This window comes from Eptatretus burgeri, chromosome 4 (assembly GCF_056783735.1).
Source record: "Eptatretus burgeri isolate ZD-2024b chromosome 4, Ebu_testis_v1, whole genome shotgun sequence".
NCBI classification, from domain to species: Eukaryota; Metazoa; Chordata; class Myxini; order Myxiniformes; family Myxinidae; genus Eptatretus; species Eptatretus burgeri.
Genome location: NC_140964.1, coordinates 129172078 through 129191943, shown reverse-complemented (window position 1 = coordinate 129191943; position 19866 = coordinate 129172078). Strand labels below are relative to the sequence as shown.

General features: G+C 49.2%; 1 protein-coding gene across 1 annotated transcript in view; it reads right to left on the bottom strand.

Moving 5' to 3' along the window:
* LOC147029100 (uncharacterized) overlaps positions 1 to 13599 on the bottom strand; it is a 122606-nt gene extending 109007 nt beyond the window's left edge. The window contains exon 1 of the mRNA XM_085876198.1: positions 13502 to 13599. The gene's annotated coding sequence lies outside the window, so the exon portion shown is untranslated. The remainder of the gene's footprint in view (positions 1 to 13501) is intronic.
* Positions 13600 to 19866: the final 6267 nt, after the last annotated feature.

Below are 19866 nucleotides of genomic sequence, written 5' to 3'. Positions count from 1 at the left end.
CTGGACACACACTTATCGACACAACTGATCTTCAGGGAACCTGAATGGTGATCTGTGAATTTCCACAACCGTAACAATATATATATATATATATATATATATATATATATATATATATATATATATATATATATATATATATATATATATATATATATATATATATATATATATATTGTATGGAGATGTTGGAGATATATTTTGTTACGGATCTGGAAACCATATACACCATATACAACAGATGTCCCAAAAGTCAGTTATGTCGTTAAGTATGTGTGTAGTCAGATCCCCTTCCTTTTGTCTGGTGGGAGAATCAAAGGCATGCATTGCAATTTCTTTTAGTTCGGTTATTCCATCTAACAACCATCCCATCCCCTGTCATGATCCACCGCCACCCGGCTGCCTTTGAGCACCCTGATGTGCTGAGGAGGGATCTCGCGGTTCCAGTTTCTCGGCTTCCACAAACATTGTAACTCCTTCACGACGACCTTTGCAACATTGATACTGTTGCTCGACAAGTATGAACCTGCGAGGTAGAGTGGGTGCGGTTTCCCGGCAGGGGCCGAAACCTCCCCCCAGAAAGGGCGAATCCATAGGAGCCTGTCCAATCAGGGCGGGGATTGACGTCTGTTTGAGCGAGCCCGCCCCGTTGAGGGAGGTCCATAAATTCCCAAGGACTCTCTGAGGCAGGGGTTGTTACGAAGGTTGTTCTGAGGTTTTTGACAGGGTTGTGGTGGTTGAAAGTCGAGTGAGGAAGAAGGGTCTTGGAGTAAGTTATCCACGGGTTTCTGACAAAGTTTTGGATAGGGCTCTGAAGGTTGTTGTTGAGCGTGCTGTTCGTTTGAAGCGGAAGGTTGAGCAGAAGGTCGTGAAGGCGGCAAACGTGTCCCTGCTGGCCCTCTACAAGGAAAAGAAAGAGCCACCACCCCCCCCCCCCCCGTTGTCCCCGCTATTCACCACCCGAGCTCCGCCACAAACCACGAGTCCCACACGTGTGACTGGGGACCAAACCAAAGACCATTGTCAGGTGCCGCAACACGAGCACCCCCTTCCTCTGACGGTCAGGCACCCAGCTGGACTCTGACCCCCAGCTCTTCCCTCTCCTCGGTTGCGAGGGTCTAATAAAGAACTCTGGGTTTATTTTCATTTGTGGGTGTGTCTGCCTGTGGCCCGTCTTATAAGTGGAAACTGTTTAAGTGTTTGTTTTTGATCATTGTATATATTACTTACATATTTGCGATAAGTCTTTCCTGTGTCTTTCTGTTTACTGGAAATAAATCATGTCAGAAATGTTCCCAATTTTTTTCCGTCCTTTCTTACATTGTCCAGCATGGTTCGAATCTGAGTTTAGACGGGGTTTGATCCCCGATAATCCATTCATTCCAGCCGGCACGGCTTTGGCAGTTTCCGCTCGGCTGCACCCGAACCGAAGTTGGTATTCAGTAGTTGGAACTCTACCGGTCGGTAGAGTGACCCCGTTTGAGCAAGACGTGCCGAGGGCGTAGTTTCCCCGGTAGTCGAAATCGCGTAGTTGTTTATATTAGGAAAATTGGTTATAGACAAATAGACCCGACGCTACGCGGTTGAGATATTGGCGTCCACGGTCGGTTAAGCGACCTGCCGCATCACGGAATTATCGGGAGCGACGGCCCTCAATTCCGGAGAGTCTGGTGGGGATCGACGTAACCTCCCCCACCGAGTGGTCGTTCTCGCCACCGGACCTCCGGCCCGCAACAATATATATATATATATATATATATATATATATATATATTTCATGTACAGACATATATATATATATATATATATATATATATATATATATTTCATGTACATATATATTTCATGTACAGACATATATATATATATATATATATATATATATATATATTTCATGTACATATATATTTCATGTACATATATATATATATATTTCATGTACATATATATATATATATATATATATATATATATATATATATATATATATATATATATATATATATACATATCTATATTGTTGTGGTTGACGAAATTCGCAAACCACCATTCAGGTCCCTTAGGTGAGATATCTCGGTAAGTATATGTGTAGTTAGGCCCAAACCCGTTGTTTAGAGGGAATAAATGTCATTCATGCGGGCTGCGACCCTTCTAGATAGCCGTTTTTCTTTTACTATCTTTATTTTGGACCAGCCGCCATTACTACCACCACCAACCATGTCTCAACAGCCATCACACAACAACCACCAGCCGCAACGCCGCTTCACAACAACAACAACGCCAACAGCCACGACCTTTACCGTCACAACTCGCCCTCGCAACCATCGCATCACCGTCATTCCCACGCCGCTTGTGGGCACCGATACTGGACTCGTGCAGGGCGCGCACCGAGCAGCGGGTGCAGAGGCACACCATTCCGAAGAAAACGGATCAAAAACGACTCACGCCCACTTCTGTTCCGTCCTATCGGCGAGCGTGGGGCGATTTGGCCCCGCCTCCAGGTGCGTTGGAGTAATATCGCTATATGCAAATTCATGGATCAAAAAGCATTCACGCCCACTTTTCCTCGGTCCAATGGGGAGCCAGTTAGAGGTGAAGGGTCGGAGGTAAAGGGTCGAAGGTGAAGGAGCGAGGCCACGGGGCATATAAGGGGCTGCGTTCGTCAGTCAAGGCAGTCAAGAGTTCGGAGTCAAGTTAAGAGTTCGGAGGGGAGAGAGTTAAGAGTACGGAGGGGAGAGAGTGAAGAGTTCGGAGCCAGTGAAGAGTTGGGACGAGTCAAGAGAGGAGACGGAGAGGGCGGTTGGACGGAGCTGTGGAGAGGTGGCGGCGGCGAAGACGGTCGAGGGGCTGCTCGTGTCGGAGTCGGGGAGCTGCGGAGGGAGAGGCCGGCGGCGCGACCAAGGTCGTGGTGGAGACGCTCGTCGCGGGACCCGAGACAGGGAGATATCCACCCCCCCCGAGCATCAACAACCCCCTCCTGTTTCCCCCCGCGCTGAGATAGTGCGAGAAGGGGGCCCCGTTCCCACCCCCTACCAGACACTGTCCGCGAGGCCCGCGGAGTCGGGGCGCCACCGCCATCTTGCGGCTCATCATCAGACGGGTAGGCCCGACGCGGTCTCGGCCCCAGGCCCGCCTACCCCCCTCATCCTTGAGGGTGGTCCTTTTCTTTTGCTTTGAGTGTATGTGTTGTCGGCGCCGTCTGTGAAGTAAAACTGTATAAGTGTTGCCGCGTGCTCGGTAGTCGGTTAGATCTGCATTGTTGCATTTGCTTTTTGTGTATTATTGTGTTTCTTCTTCTTCTACATTTGCTTTTGGTGTAATTGTATATGTGTGCTTTCCGTTCATCGCGAAATAAATGTGCTTCATGTTGAACTGTTTTCCCGTTTCGCTTCGTCTTTTCCTTTATTGAATCTCCATCTTACTTCACGTAAAGGGTTGGTCGTGGGCTAAAACGCCCGATAATTAATCGAACCGTCGAGGCCGACGATAACACCGCTCGGTTATCCCGATAGTACAGAACGGGTCGCTTAAAGTGGCCCGTGTCCGAAGTCGACCTGCGATCGCCCGGTCTACCCTCCGTGTGGGTACTTAGGTAGGTCGAATTTGGCGAGCAACCCTATCCCACGCGGGGGGCCGGTTGGCACGATCGTGGTGAGGCCGAAAGGTCCACCCGTGACTAGTTCCCGGCGTTAGTCCGAGAGGGTCACGACGGGATTGTCCGTCCGGTGGGCGACGTGCCGCGATTCGAGTTACGTGGCCGTTCGCATGCCGGCGGGCGCGAATCTGCAACACTGGTGTCAGGAGTGGGATATAAACTCATCGCCCTCCTCGCGGCACTGGTATCGGAGAACGGGAAAACGGGCTCTCCTGTCTCCAGCTAAATTCACGGGAATCGGTCCAGGGGTGAGAGGAGCAACCCCCGATTCCCTCCAAATTACGAGCGAGCTAAATTAACCCTTTGCGAGAAATAAGATGGCGTCTCAAGGCGAGCGGGAGCCGGGGGTATTAGAAATGTATATGTGTAGTAATGTAGGATCCATGGTCCAGGATGAAATCCCCGTGCAGGAAATGTTGGTTGAACAGGAAAACGAACTCGCCCAACTGAACCCAGAGCCCGAAATAGGTGCGGCAGCAGCCGCGGTGTATGACACCTCCCCTCCCCCTCTCCACCAAAACCCCCCCGATCCTTGCCGAATCGGCTCACCCAAGCGCACCCGACATGGCCCAGCTATTCGCCATGCTGGCGAAGATGGATACAAACACAAATGAAATGAAAAACGAAATAAAAGGCATGAACAAGCAAATGAACGAAATGAAAACGAAAATGGAAACAAACGCACTCGAAATGAAAAAGCTGCGGGGTGAGACGCAGAACATGGGCCAAAGCTGCAGGCAAGCATGAAGGCAGTAACCGGGGAGCTCAAAATGGCGACTCCACGTGTGGGAGCGAACGAGCTGGGAGGGAGTGCAACGGCTGTCGGGCCCGCGGTGGACGCGGGTAAGAAAAAAATAATTCGGGGGGCGTGTTGGGCGAGGGTCGTGACAGAAAAAGTGACGGTAACCGAAAGGGACAAACTAATTGGGGTGACGGAGACGTGCACGAGGGAGATAACAAGGGAAGAGACGGAAGTAATAGTTGAGACAAGGGAGGTAAAGGGTGAAGAGGTGACTGAGTTGGCAGAGACACGGGAGATGGGAACGATAGAGGGAAGACTACACGATGAAGACGGGGTAAGTGACGCGCACACACACACACGGAGGTAGTGGAGGATAATGGGGGTGAACTCGCGGACTGGGTAGAGACCCGGTGCGAGCAGTTGGATGGCCTCCTCCAGGAACGAGGGGAGGGAGTATGCCCCCTTGAGGCGAGTCACGACCAGGTGAGTTCGGTCGTGCTTTGCGAGGTCGAGGGGAGGAGTGCTGTGGACAGGTGCACGGAGAGCTTGGGGGGTATAGAGGCCCCGGAGACCCTTGTGGGGACACGAATCCCCAGTGTGGTTGTCCCTGTGTGTGTGGTGCAAGGTGTGAGTGCGTCCCCGTGTGTGGAAGCGACCCCGTGTGTGAGTGGTGTGGTGGCGAGTGTGCCGGAGTGTGTGCTTCCCAGCATGCCGTGTGTGGATGAGGCACCGTGTGTGAGTGTCGCCGTGTGTGTGAGTGAGGCACGGTGTGTGGGTGAGGCACCGCGGGTGAGTGCCCCCGCGTGTGTGAGTGAGGCACGGTGTGTGGATGAGGCACCGCGGGTGAGTTCCCCCGCGTGTGTGAGTGGTATGGTTTGTGTGAGGGAAATGGCACGAGTGAGTGAAAGGCCGCGAGTGAGTGGAGCCACGTGTGCGAGGGAGGCGGCATGCGTGAGTGAAACGGCCAGTATGAATGGAGCACCACGTGTGAGTGGTATGGGTAGTGTGAGGGAAATGGCATGCGTGAGTGAGCGGCCGAGTGTGAGAGAGACAGCGTGTGCAAGGTCGTTGTGTGTAAGGGAGATGTCGGTCGGCATGTGTGAACATGCAGCCGCGTCTCCCGGTGTGAGTTTAATGGTGAGGTGTGTTAGCGTCGTAACACGCGGGAGTGCGTGTGTGGAATGGAGACGGAGACTGCGACAGAGGAAAGAAAGCCGAGTAGCGGCTGTAGTTGTTTCGGGGACCGTGCCGGGTTCACCCAGCAGCGAGCACGAGGTCCGTGCTGTGCAACGCACGAGGTCCCCACGTGCTCGCTTGCGAGAGTGAAGTCCCGGTCCGGAAACGCCACCGGTGGATTTGCCGATCCCGCGGACGGACAAAGTTTAGGCAGGATAATGGATTTGGACCGGACGGGTTCTCCACGCGATCGTGTGTGTTAAGCTCCAACGGGCAAAGCACATGTGTTCGCGTGGGGAACCCCTCGAGACGTGGGGCTTGTGTTTTTTTTTTAATGCGCACGGTGACGTCATGGCTGCACGCGGGGTTGGAATCCGGCAGGAGGGGTATCCCTGCCGGATGGTACCGTCCAAGGAGGGACGAGGTACACGTGCAGCTGCATGACGTCACGGGCAGGTGCAAAGTGCGCGAGCTGTGAGTTTCCGCGCTGGTGCTGCGCATGTAAAAAAAAAAAAAAAAAAAAAAAAAAAAAAAAGGAAAAGCAAGCCTCACTTTCGGGTGCACAGGATTCCCTGGCAAGGGGTGGAAGACCCCCTTACCAGGGCACAGGATTAAACTAGTTAGGGGGAAGGGTTAGCTTAGCTAGACCGGCTCCATGGGGCAGAGGTAAGTCCTCATGGGGCCCGTGGAATGGATTAGTTAGAGGGATGATAGCGAGATTCAGGTTGGGTAAATAATTTTTGGGACATTTGAAGACAGTGACAGACAGTGAATGTGTAGAGGGGACGTAGCTTAGCTACGTAGGTTAAATGGAACGTGCTGTAGTACAAGGGACGACGTGGGAGCACGAGTTAGTTAGGGGAGGTAGTTCGAAGGATGGCAGAGTTCAGCGGTGAGTGTGTTGAAGAGTTGGTGAGTGAAGTGGAAGCATGTGCTTGGTGAGTGAGTGAGGCCAGCGGGTCTGTGTGAGTGGAGCGAATGGGGAATGCATGGTGCGATGAATGATTGGGGGGAGGAGTGACTCCCGCCCAAGGGACCCCGGGGTCAGTGTAGAGTGAGTGAGGGCGTTAGTCAAATTTACAAAATGGAGGTCGTTTTGTTGTTGGTGGGAGTGTAGGCTCGAAACCCGTTTGGAGGGGTGTAGGAGCCCTGTTGACGGGCTGGAAGCGTGGCTGCGAAAGGTGAGTATCGCTGAGTGGGTACCCCGGGCACCAGGCTAGTCGGCCGTGGTAGGCCAAGGGCCCATGGGGGGCCGGGATAGCGTAGTGGGCACGGGTGCGCCTGCTTGGTGCGGGGGCCAGGGGCGCCATTAGCCGCGTGGGCAGTGTTGTGGGCACGGGTGACCCTCGGAAAGGGGCCTGGGAAGCCAGCCTGCCACGTGTGCGTTTCAGGGGAGGTGCCATGGGGGGCACTCCCCGGTGTTAGGGAGCTGGTAGGCTCGGAGGCAGTGTAGTGCCCGGGGGTGCCATAGCGGGAGATTCGGCAGAGGGTCGTGCCTGCCAAAGGGAGCCACGTGTCCCAGCCATGAGACCGTGTGAGGGCACGGAGAGAAAATTGGGGGGCGAGGCCCGAAATTGTGAGGACACCAACACAGGCGACGGGAATCTGGGTTGTTAGAACCAATAGTTTAAGCGAGAGGCGCTTGTTGAAAGCCCCGGGGTAGTTTAACAGTTAAATGGTTAGGGTAGATAGGAAGTGTACCCCTCCACACCATCCATCCCCTCGCTCTCGTTGTGGGCCGCTGGACCCACTTTGGTTATAGATCGCTGAACTCTGGGGAGGCCATTCTGAGGCTTCATTGGGCCTCGACACAGGACGCTAGCTCTCCCTTATTCCCCTCCGGGAAGGGAACGTAGGGGTTGGGAGTAGGCTAGGTGACAGGATAGGTTAGCCGAACAAAGACGATAAAGGGGGTTAGGGGACGATTTATAGTGGGGAAGTAAAAATAAAAAAATAAGTTGGGGCTACATTGGGGTTTGACAAATTAAGGGAGTGGGTATAGACAATGACAGGCAAAGGTGATAGGTTGGGAGGGAGACCGTAGGGTCGGTCCGAGCCCGCCTTCCGAGTGGCCAGCACCACCGCACTCCCTCCACCAACCTCCACTGAACGGCAAAGGCTGGCCCACTTCATCGGCAGCTGTTGTGTTGCTGCAAGGCCTGTGCCGGCCGGATCATCTGCAGCTGTGGTACTTCAAGGCCTGTGCCGGCCACTTCATCTGCTGGCTGTGTTGCTGCAAGGCCTGGGCCGGCTGGATCGTCTGCAGCTGTTTTCTGCAAGGCCTGTGCCGGCCAGTTCGTCTGCCGGCTGTGTTTGCCTGCAGCGGCCTTCTTCTGCGGGCTGTGTTTGCCTGCTGCCTTTGCCATGCCATGCCCACTGCCCCTGTTCACCAGCCCCGTTCAATTTTTGCTTTGCCCCCCCCCCCCTGTTCATTTCCATGTGCGCCAGGATCAGAAAGCAACAGTTTGCAAGCTGCAAGAACTGCCCTGTTGGCAGCTGCAACACGGGCCTGCAGTGGCGGCCCGTGCACCGTGTCTGCGTTCAGTTCAAACCATTCATCCATCCATTCGTTGTGTTCATTGCGTGTGCCACTTGAGCTGGCACGGAGACTACGTTTGTGCAGCCCATGCACCGTTGTGGTTCACTGCGTTCAGTTCAAAAGGGAAGGCCTTGGACTGCGTGTGAGCAGCCGGCCACGTTCCCTGTCACCTGCATTGTTTGAGTCAGAGACTGCATGCGAGCAGCCTGGCTCCCTGCTAACTGCTTTCTTTTTGCAGAGTTCATTGATCCTGGGCCATGGTTTAGTGTAAAATTTGTAAGTTAAGGTTAAGATGTACTGTACATATGAGTGCGCCCCCGGCATGTTTGTCTTTGCGCCGGCAATTTTATTTAAGTCGTCCGTGTGAGTGGGTTTGTTCAGGTTTTTACTCAGCCCTCAGGTTATTTATTTTGGGGACACGAATACCATGAATGTCGCACTCAGGGATCCGTAGGTAAAATGTACTAGGGAAAACTACACATGATGGCACACGAAAATTTGACGACTCGGGACGAGTCTGTAAAAAGGGGAGGGGGTAGTGTTGTGGTTGACGAAATTCGCAAACCACCATTCAGGTCCCTTAGGTGAGATATCTCGGTAAGTATATGTGTAGTTAGGCCCAAACCCGTTGTTTAGAGGGAATAAATGTCATTCATGCGGGCTGCGACCCTTCTAGATAGCCGTTTTTCTTTTACTATCTTTATTTTGGACCAGCCGCCATTACTACCACCACCAACCACGTCTCAACAGCCATCACACAACAACCACCAGCCGCAACGCCACTTCACAACAACAACAACGCCAACAGCCACGACCTTTACCGTCACAACTCGCCCTCGCAACCATCGCATCACCGTCATTCCCACACCGCTTGTGGGCACCGATACTGGACTCGTGCAGGGCGCGCACCAATCAGCGGGTGCAGAGGCACACCATTCCGAAGAAAACGGATCAAAAACGACTCACGCCCACTTCTGTTCCGTCCTTTCGGCGAGCGTGGGGCGATTTGGCCCCGCCTCCAGGTGCGTTGGAGTAATATCGCTATATGCAAATTCATGGATCAAATAGCATTCACGCCCACTTTTCCTCGGTCCAATGGGGAGCCAGTTAGAGGTGAAGGGTCGGAGGTAAAGGGTCGAAGGTGAAGGAGCGAGGCCACGGGGCATATAAGGGGCTGCGTTCGTCAGTCAAGGCAGTCAAGAGTTCGGAGTCAAGTTAAGAGTTCGGAGGGGAGAGAGTTAAGAGTACGGAGGGGAGAGAGTGAAGAGTTCGGAGCCAGTGAAGAGTTGGGACGAGTCAAGAGAGGAGACGGAGAGGGCGGTTGGACGGAGCTGTGGAGAGGTGGCGGCGGCGAAGACGGTCGAGGGGGTGCTCGTGTCGGAGTCGGGGAGCTGCGGAGGGAGAGGCCGGCGGCGCGACCGAGGTCGTGGTGGAGACGCTCGTCGCGGGACCCGAGACAGGGAGATATCCACCCCCCCGAGCATCAACAACCCCCTCCTGTTTCCCCCCGCGCTGAGATAGTGCGAGAAGGGGGCCCCGTTCCCACCCCCTACCAGACACTGTCCGCGAGGCCCGCGGAGTCGGGGCACCACCGCCATCTTGCGGCTCATCATCAGACGGGTAGGCCCGACGCGGTCTCGGCCCCAGGCCTGCCTACCCCCCTCATCCTTGAGGGTGGTCCTTTTCTTTTGCTTTGAGTGCATGTGTTGTCGGCGCCGTCTGTGAAGTAAAACTGTATAAGTGTTGCCGCGTGCTCGGTAGTCGGTTAGATCTGCATTGTTGCATTTGCTTTTTGTGTATTATTGTGTTTCTTCTTCTTTTACATTTGCTTTTGGTGTAATTGTATTTGTGTGCTTTCCGTTCATCGCGAAATAAATGTGCTTCATGTTGAACTGTTTTCCCGTTTCGCTTCGTCTTTTCCTTTATTGAATCTCCATCTTACTTCACGTAAAGGGTTGGTCGTGGGCTAAAACGCCCGATAATTAATCGAACCGTCGAGGCCGACGATAACACCGCTCGGTTATCCCGATAGTACGGAACGGGTCGCTTAAAGTGGCCCGTGTCCGAAGTCGACCTGCGGCGAGGTGCGATCGCCCGGTCTACCCTCCGTGTGGGTACTTAGGTAGGTCGAATTTGGCGAGCAACCCTATCCCACGCGGGGGCCGGTTGGCACGATCGTGGTGAGGCCGAAAGGTCCACCCGTGACTAGTTCCCGGCGTTAGTCCGAGAGGGTCACGACGGGATTGTCCGTCCGGTGGGCGACGTGCCGCGATTCGAGTTACGTGGCCGTTCGCACGCCGGCGGGCACGAATCCGCAACAATATATATATATATATATATATATATATATATATATATATATATATATATATATATATATATATATATATATATATATATATATATATATATATATATATATCTTCTTCTTTTTCTTCTTTCGGCTGCTCCCGTTAGGGGTCGCCACAGCGGATCATCCATTATGATCCGCATAGTGATTTGGCACAGGTTTTACGCCGGATGCCCTTCCTGAAGCAACCCTGGTCACATCTTATGACACAGGGATATGTATGTATGTATGTATGTATGTATACAATATATATATATAAAAAAACCGGGCGTAGCGGCATGCGCCTGTAATCTGGCTACTCGGAGCCTTGGGTTGGAGGATCGCTTTAGGACGGGAGCTCTGCACTGGGTCGCGCTATGAGAGGGTGTAGGGCAGCCTGGAATCATGGCGAAACCCAATCCATATCCCTGTGTCGTAAGAGGCGCCAGGGTTGCGTCAGGAAGGGCATCCGGTGTAAAACCTGTGCCAAATCTGTATGCGGATCATATCGGATGATCCGCTGTGGCGACCCCGAACGGGAGCAGCTGAAAGACGAACAACAACACATACATATATATATATATGTATATATATATATATATATATATATATATATATATATATATATATATATATATATATATATTGTTATGGATTCGGCGTTGGCGGGATTCGCACCCTACTCTTGACAGCCAAATGTTGAAGATTCGGCATCATTTAACAGCACCGCTGTCTCCGGGGTTATAACGCCGGCCAGTTCGGCACAGGTCTTGGGTCATGGCCTCGGATCACGATACCAACGTAGACCTGTGCCTTGCCAGTTGGGGAAATAGACCCCGACTACAGATTGGATTTGTCAGAGACCGAGCGAAGTCTGCCAGTCCGTAGCCCGTTTGGATTTAAATACAAATCGAACAATTTGTTCCTCAGCACGGCACAAATAAACTCAAAGGAGCAACTTTCATACGATTCAGCCAGATTTATTGGGGACACATCGGGGAACACAACACAAGCAAAGCATTCACGACAATGTTATAATTAATCTATAACCCGCTCTGAACTAGGGAACTACGGATTACGGGTTTCGAAGGGAACCCTAGCGAGATAAACCTTAGACAACATGCAGACAAGACACAGAGTAGTCGAGCATGCAGTGTGGAAAAATGGCAGCGTCGTCCTTTTGTCGCACCGCCCACGCATGCAGCCTCAGCACGTTCAGCCCCCATAAGGTCGACGGCACAAGAGCGGAAGATCCACGGTGTGCTCCAACTGGCTTTTCACAAGGTCCAGCATACAAATCCAGGCCTGGCCTGCTCACCAGATCAGGCCAAATTGGGGTGTTGGGCTCCGCAGGCGGATCGACGGTATTACAAGACGTGTTGAGCCATGCCGTGAGTAGGGACAGTCAGAGGCTCCGTCACTGGACTCCGGATTAACCTGTCGAGGACCTCCTCATAAAAGTTGATCGCCCACTCCCCTCATGCAGTTCCTCCTGCCTCTTTCACGATGCAGATCGCAGACTTGACTCTAGCAGCCTCTCTTGACTCTTTCACGAAGCAGATCGCAGACAGACACAGCAGTCCCTTACACAGCCGATCGCGATTCCCACTCGTCGTTTCTCTCTTGCCTTCCCGGCGCTCGCTCTCTGGACACTCCCCCGGGGACCCGTGATTGGTCCATCGCTCGAGATTGCAGCTGCCCTCCACCAATCGGCTGCCGACACGCCTCGTTGACCGGCACTCTCAGAGCGCTGGGCGGGGCTAGTTCGGAGAGGGGAAGGAAAAATAAGGAAGGTGCCTCCCGGTCCATCACTTCTGTACAAACACTGGACAGCCGGCTACACCTCCCGACACACATGTAACATCCAATTACCGAACAACCTGACTAAACATGCATTTAAGGGGGGGATCTGAGCTAATCCTATATTTAATAACACACTAAGGGCCATTTCTGCAACAATATATTCACACACACACATATATATATATATATATATATATATATATATATATATATATATATACATATATATATATACATATATATATATATATATATATATATATATATACACACTCGTGCTGTCCATCTCTCAATGGTGAAGAATCACTTTAAGAATTAAATAATTCTCGTATCCAGATCGGGAACTGGATCTTCACCAAAATAGAATCAATTCATCGTTGCCACACACCCAACGTGTCCATCAAGTTTCATCCGAATCCGCGCATAACTTTTTAAAGATATCGTGCTTCATATGGTTTTTGGTCCCATCTCTCAATGGTGAAGAATCACTAAACAAACTTTAGTAGTTGGGTCCGGATCCAGATAGTCACCAAAGTCGAATCACTTTGTCCTTGTCACACACCGATCCTGTCCACAGAATTTCATCCGAATCCATCCACAATTTTTTGAGACATCCTACACACAATCAAACAGATATAAATCGGTGAAAACATCACCTCCTTCCTCTACGGTGGCGGACGGAACGAAGAACGAACACGAACGACGTGAAGTACCACGTGTTGTGATAAATACAATTTGTTTTTAAAATAATGATTATAAAATAAATCACCATGTCTGCCGAAGCACGTTCTGTACCGGAGGTGGGTCGAGGAGGGAACTCCCGCCCATGGCCGCTCGTTTAACCAAGGATGAAAAGATCCACACGATCATTTTGTTATCATTTTTGGGATGAGGAAGAAGGTTTCCCTCAAAAACCTCATTAAATCAACAACGAAAAACCTCGACGTCCATTAAATAACGAACGGAGAGTTCTATCTATAGATAACATGTAAACGTGAGGTAAACAACCAAAATAACAATGAAATGATGAACAATGCGATGTAACTCTCAACCTCACACCGTGTTTGGATTTCTCTACATCTTCTTCACTTATTTATTTTCTCCGGTTCTTTGTTCGTTTCTCGGTTTTACCGATTTCACATTAAAAACTCCTTTAACTTGTATTCATTCCCGATCGTCAACGAAAATAAATTATTTTATATTTAAATTGACGTTTTACACATATTTCTCAGGATTAAATAAAGAATCCAAAAATACCTCTTCAGATCAGTTGGTCCCCGACCACGACGACCACGAGGTAATCACAGGACAATGTTTACAAGAAGATCACCCGGAAGTGTTTCCTCGTTATCAAGTCCTTCCTGTTGACGTATAATGTTTTCTTCTTCTCCTTCTTTTTCATTGGTTTTGATGGCGTTGTCAGAGCAGTGAGGCTCTATATATGCCACCCGATAAACTCGCACATCATACCCAAGGAACCATAATAGGTTTCCCGACAATTTAATAACGGTTTTCCACTCTATGTGAGGAATCTAAGCACGGCTTTACAGAGTCGGGATGGATTTGGTTCAACATATGATTTCAGACAGATCCGACACTTTTGATCCCCATCTCTCTGACATGCTGGACAAGACTCCGTGTGTATCCCTCATAAAACGGGAATTTTAAAAACTCCTGTCCCCTTGGAGCGTTACATTGATAAATCATGTTTGGGAACCTCGTTGGTGTCAGTCCAGGAGGTCGGAGGATTTTATTTCAGTTTTATTTACCAAAAGGTTTGAGGGTTGTTTCCAAGGTAATAATATCTGTGGAATTCACAAATCCATTTCTCACTTAAATCAACTTCACCTGTCACCTCCACCTGGAACATTTTTGTGTCACGTGGCATTTCGGTTGGTTTCAGTTTTGTTTTGGAAAGCTGCAAAATTACTGAAACACACAAATAAATAATGTGTCATATCAACAAGTGTCATGTCCTGGTATATTTTCCATGCTCGACTGCCTGCTGTTCACAATGTAAACCGATTGATGAGGTGATTGGTGACTAAACCACAATTTTGTTGGTGAACCTTGAAAAATGTGATTTTGCTGCTTTTAATTTTGTCTCCAAAACAAATATTCAACAGAAATGGTGTTCATGGTATATATTACAATGAACTGGAGTCTTTAAACTACAATCCAAACATTTGTATGACGTTGAAGGAGCAAGATCTGGGACTTTTTACTGATGGGAGGCATCGAGACAACAAATTGCACAAGTTCATCAATAAAAACAAATTAATATAATTAATAATGAAATATAAACTGCACCCCTGCAGGGTTTCTAAAAACTGAACGAAATCAGGATCGAGCAGCTCTCCTGGCGCTGAAAACAACAAAAGCGAACTAGAACAGGCACTCATAGAGCGCATACCTTCGCCGCCACTACTTTTTTGTTCTTGATATGAGTGTGGGGAACTGGTTTCATATGAATGGTCTTATGACACAAACCACATATCTATAATGTCATGACCCCCCCCCCAACTTTCGGGGGCTACGGACTAAACAACAATCAACTCACGTCGTTTTGGCGAGTCTTCACTCACAAGCTCGGTGAATACAACGTTTCAACAAGAGAAGGTAATCTTGTTTGATGCTGGTTTCATGCAAATCGAATAAGAATTGACTGAGTTATGCCGAAAACCGCATATTTTTCAAGGGCGTGACCCCCCCCCCCGACATTTTACCCCAACCGGTGACACGTCTTATGACGTCATTGTGTCACAAGATTGGGCATTAAATTCTGAACATTTTGGTGCTGGGTTCATGTAAAGCGGACAAGAATTGACCGCGTTATGACAAAAACCGCATATTTTTCAAGGTCGTGAACCCCCTAACCTTTGACCCCTAACCGGTAACAAGAGTATGGGCGTCATTGTGTCATATTGCATATCACAAGATGAGGTGTTGAATTCTGAACATTTTGGCGTTAGTTGCATGCAAATTGAATAAAAATTGACCGTGTTATCGTAAAAAGACGATTTTGACCTTTTCGTGACCTTGACCTTTGACCCTAATGATTCCAAAATCTAATCGAATGCTTCCTGGCTAATAACCAATCATCCCACCAAATTTCATGCAATTTGGTTTAATACTTTTTGAGTGATACGAATCACAAGATTACTTACAAACAAACAAACAAACAAATAAATAAACAAACAAACAAACAAACAAACAAACAAACAAACACACGCCGACCAAAACATAACCTTTCGCAGAATGCGAAGGTAACAAGAGCGATGGACTGTTGAAATTTTTCCAAGGTGTAAAGGTAGTCTCAACTGAGGAGCCCATTGATTTTGAAATCAAAGGTCAACTTGAGGTCACGTTACTAAAATCGTCATTTTTCATCCGATTCACATGAAATATAAACAAGATTTGCACGTTGCATCACGGAATTGGGAAACCAACTATTTTTGAGGTCAAAAGGTCATTGACCATTGGTATCTCCCGCGGTCTCTCTTTCTATCGAGTGCAGCCTATGGCTGCTGGTTGCATCATTGGTTGGGACGTGGTGATGCTGCTGGTGCAGTGTCTCCCTGACCAGTGCACTGGTATTCATTTTGCCGACCTCGGAAGGATGACAGGCTGAGTCAACCTCCTGGTGTATTAATTCAGCAGCCCAACGGGACTTGAACTCAGGACCCTAGGATCCCAAGCCACCACTCTAACCACTAAGCCAACACCAGGCTATCTCCCGCGGTGAGGCTGAGTCTTTGCACCTCTCACTGCAGGCAGGACGGTGGTCTTTCTGTCTTCTCTCGGGTCTCGCTCCCCCCGACTCTGTCTGTGATATGTCACCCCCCTCCCCCCACCCCATATTTCCGCAGATCAATCAAGTACCGCCAACAACCCCTTTCAGGTGAAACTACCAAAATCACGAATCATTGCTCACCTTCACTCTTTCATTTGCCTTTTTCTCCACCTTTGGAACAAACTCCCCACTGTTTTGTCCTTCCCTCTCCCGCCCCTCTTGTTGTGTGTGCATTGTGTGTTACCTCTTGCACAAGCCTCGACAATGCATGCAAAAGAAAAAAACCAAAAGGTCTACTCAAGGTCAAACTTCTAAAATCATCATATTTCATCTGAAAAAATCATCAATTTACATCCCATTAACTTGAAAGTTGAACAGGATTTTGCGTCGTCCATGACTGAATTGGGAAAACAACGATTTTTGAGGTCAAAGGTCAACTGAAAGTAAAACTTCGAAAATCAAATTTCATCTGAAAAATAATCAATTTTCAACTGACTCACCTGAAAATTAAGCAGCAATTGCATAATGCATCACTGAATATGGAAAGCATCTGTTTTTGAGGTCAAACGGTCAAAAGTCAACTCAAGGTCAAACTCCTAAAATCATCAATTTCAATTTGAAAAATAATCAATTTTCATCCGATTTACCTGAGCTTTGATTAAGATTGTCAATTATAATCTGAATGAAATGGACAATTTGATGTATCCATGGCAACCTTTGGTAAGGTGGGCTGGATTTTGAAAGCATCATGCACTGCCCGACGTCTCTTTCTTCTTTGTTTTGTTGCTCCATTGCGCTCTCAATCAATTGTCTTTTGGGACTCCTTTCACAAGATGGTGATTGTAGAAGACGAATACAGTACCGGAGCTGGAAACTCAAGCGTCAAATTCATCAGTGTTCCAGCTCTTACAGTGTTTCTGCTTTGGAACTTACCCCGAGAGATGTCTTGAAATCTTTTGAGACCCTCCTGCGAAATAACCAAATCTGTTGAATGAAGGAACCAAGGGGGCCTCAAGCCCGAGTGGAACGCCCTCCTGTCCCAAATTTGAAATTGAACGGTTCGTCCAACGGGCGTTGCTGCGATTCGTGCTGGGCAGATGAACTTCCAGGTCGGAATGATCGGTTGGTGAATAATATTGGTGATTCTGTTGAGTTTGGGGAAGTGTGAAGTAAATAAACGATTTACTTAATCCGTCACAGTGAACAACATACTTACTTAATCCGTCACAGTGAACACCGCACTTACTTAATCCGTCACAGTGATCACCATATTTAGAGAGGCGAGATACTCTTCTAATCTTGGGGGATTTCAATGCAGACTGGAACTGATGGGGATGGTTATGAGACACGTGTTGGTCCCCATGGGTTTGGAATTGTGAACCAGAACAGCACGAAGTTGCTTGACTTTGCAAGAACTCATGGATTTAGGGTGACTGCTTCATGGTTTCAGCGCCCACAGACTTATCACTGGACTTGGTATTCCAACACTGGTGGTGTGGCAAACGAGATTGACCATGTACTCTTTGATGGTCGCTGGAGGATGATCCAGAACTGCAGGGTCTATGGGAGTGCTCATTTCCTCAATACTGACCACAGGCTTGTAGGAGCAACTCTGAAGTTGCAGCTAAAATCCGGGAGCCTCGGCTGGATGTTGCCAAGCTCAAGGATGAGAGGGTAGCTGAGCGGGGATTTGAGGGGTCTGGATGCTTTGGGGAATCCTGAAGAGTTGTGGAGTGCCTTTAAGACCACCATTCTTGATGTTGCCGGTGGATGTCTTGGAACTCATTGAACGGGGAAGAAAAATTTTGTCTCTCAAGAGACACTGGATACCATTGACCAGAGTCAAAGGGCCAAGCTGAGGTGTTCAAGGAGTTGATGCAAAAAACTGTACGTTCGCTGAGGGTGGACAAGGAGGCTGTTGTGCGAGGTATCTGTGAGGGGGTTGAGCATCAACTGTGGTGAAGTGATTCTCGTCCTGCTTACAAGGGAATTCACACATTGCATTTCTCCAAGCCCATTTCTCAGTGTACTGCAGTTAAAGCAAAGGATGGTGGGCTCCTGACAGAGGAGTCTGAAGTGAAAGCCCGCTGGGGCGGTTACTTTCAACGGCTATACCAGGCTGATCCACTAGCTGTTGAGTTGGATGTCAGGGGTGCTCCTCTCCCTATAGCTGATCCTCCAATCAACTGTGATGCACCTTCATTTATGGAAACACAGGCTGCAGTGAACCGGTTGAAATGGGGTAAAGCTCCTGGGATTTGTGGCATCCATGCTGAACTTCTCAAGGCTAGTGGAAATGCTGTACTCATGTCGTTGCATGTAGTTCTTTGCTCTGCATGAAACACAGGCATCATCCTAACTGACTGGAAAGGGGCGGCTTCTTGTCCCTCTCTGGAAAGAGAAGGGTGATTGCCAGGACTGCAACAAGTACCGAGGGGTGAAGCTGCTCTCAGTGCTGGGCAAGGTCTTTGCTCGGATAATTATTGATGGGGTTCGCCAGTGCTCAGAGCAGTCAGGCTTTACACTAAAAAGGTCAACGACTGACTGTATCCTTGCTTTTTGGATCCACACCGAATGCACACGAGAGTTTCGGCAAGGCTGCTGTTGAACTTTGCAAAGTTGATCGACATGTTGATACCTGCAAAGCATTCGATTCAGTGAATCGGGATGACTTCTTCAGGATTCTGAGTCCTCGTGGGGTGCCACCAAAACTGATCAATCTCATGTCTGAACTGTACTCTGGAACTGAGATTACTGTGAGATGTGGTGATACCATCACTGATATATTTCCAGTTGCTACTGGAGTTGGTCAAGGGTGTGTACTGGCCCCCACACTGCTTAGCGCTTCTATGGACTGGATTCTGGGGAGGCTGTTGGAGAGATCAAGCTGTGGTGCATCATTTGGGAAGGTCAAGATCTCTGACCTTGATTTCGCAGATGACGCAGTCATCTTTGCGGAGATTCTGGATATCCTTTTGGGGGCCCTTGAGGTGCTGAATGAGGAGTCAGTGGTACTGGGATTAAGGGTTTCCTGGATCAAAACTGAGATCCAGGCTTTCAATGACATCTTGGATACTGCTATCCTGTGAGTACCTGTTTGTGGTGAGGATGTTGAGGTCACGGAGAGATTCACTTACCTTGGCAGTGATATTTATATCTCTGCTGGCTGTGAGCCAGAGGTCATCTGACGTCTGGGTCGGGCCTGGGGAGTCATGGATTCAGTGGATCATGTGGTGTGGCGCTGTGGGTACCTGTGTACAGGACGATGAAAGTGTGAGTCTTCAGGTCCTTGGTGCTTCCAGTCTTGCTCTATGGATGTGAGACTTGGACTCTCACCAGGGATCTGAGACAGAGACTTATTTCCTTTCGTACCAGGTCTCTTCAGAGAATCGTTGGCTATCGCTGCTGGAAAACACAGGCTACGGTGAATGAATAATCGGTTGCTGAGACTCAAATGTTACTTGTTTCCTGCATCGTCCAGCAGCGGCTGAATGGACATGTGACTCGTTTTCCTGACGCTGATCCTGCTCACCTGATTCTCTCAGCGAGAGAGCCTCATGAGTGAAGGAAGCCAATGGGCCGACCACGTGCCTCCTGGTTGCAGCAGGTTGATCGGCATCTCAAGGAGATGGGGATGGGCCAGGCATCTGCCTGAGGGATGGCCAGATGGAAGCCACAGGAGTACCGTAGGAAAGTGGATGCAGCAACACACTGCTCCGGTGCATGCTCCAATATCTGTCCTGAACTTAAAGGAAATCTGAGACAATATCTATCAGTTAGCTTGACATTAAAGAAAAATCATGGAATTTAAAAAATTTGATTGAAGCCA